This window comes from Penaeus chinensis, chromosome 8 (genome assembly GCF_019202785.1).
Source record: "Penaeus chinensis breed Huanghai No. 1 chromosome 8, ASM1920278v2, whole genome shotgun sequence".
NCBI classification, from domain to species: Eukaryota; Metazoa; Arthropoda; class Malacostraca; order Decapoda; family Penaeidae; genus Penaeus; species Penaeus chinensis.
Window position 1 is genome coordinate 41,755,094 of NC_061826.1, and position 1,010 is coordinate 41,756,103.

A 1,010-nucleotide genomic window follows, 5' to 3' on the forward strand; every position below is an offset into this window, starting at 1 on the left:
ACACACACACACACACACACACACACACACACACACACACACACACACACACACACACACACATATATCAACATATGTGAGTATATATAGATACATATATAAATGCATATATATTTAAATACATATATATGTCATATATATATACATATATATACACATACATATATATGTGTATATATTTATATATGTTTATATACATATATATGTACTTTATATAATATATACACACATATATATATATATATATATATATATATATATATATATATATTAATATTAATATATATATATATTAATATAAATATATCTATATATATATTAATATAAATATATCTATATATATATTAATATAAATATATATATATATATATATTTACATAAATACATACACACATATACATATATATGCATATACATACATACATATATACATATACACTTAAATACTGAGATTAAAATAATATAAAATATTTTTTGTACATATAAACTTTACCAATTGGATATTCTTAAAGAATTGAAGAGAGGGAAATGTCAATCAAAAGAATAACATGGAGAAAATGAAAGATAAATGAGCAAGTGAAGAGAGAGTGTCTGAGGTGACAAGATTACTATTAACAGTTGTCCCATTGCATGCTCTGTCTGAAGAAAATATAATTGACTGAAATAGTATAAGAGAAAGGAAATAAATAATGATGATAATAAGGATAAAGATAATAATAATGATAATAACAACAATAATCAATAATAATCAATAAATTAAAAAGACAAGAACTTTATTTCTCAGTGAAGTGACTGGACACCATGTCACTCTATAAAGGTAAAAGTAATGTCCTTTCTAACTGACACACATGTCCTTGCTATGATCACCCAAAGCTTGTGATGAATACAGTCTCCATTATTCAGTACCACAGTACATTCTTTTTAATACTGATGTGCTTAATAGGCAGTAAAGAAACCTTTGAGAATTAACATATCAAGTAACGAGCAAATAGACAAGTAAAAAAAAAAAA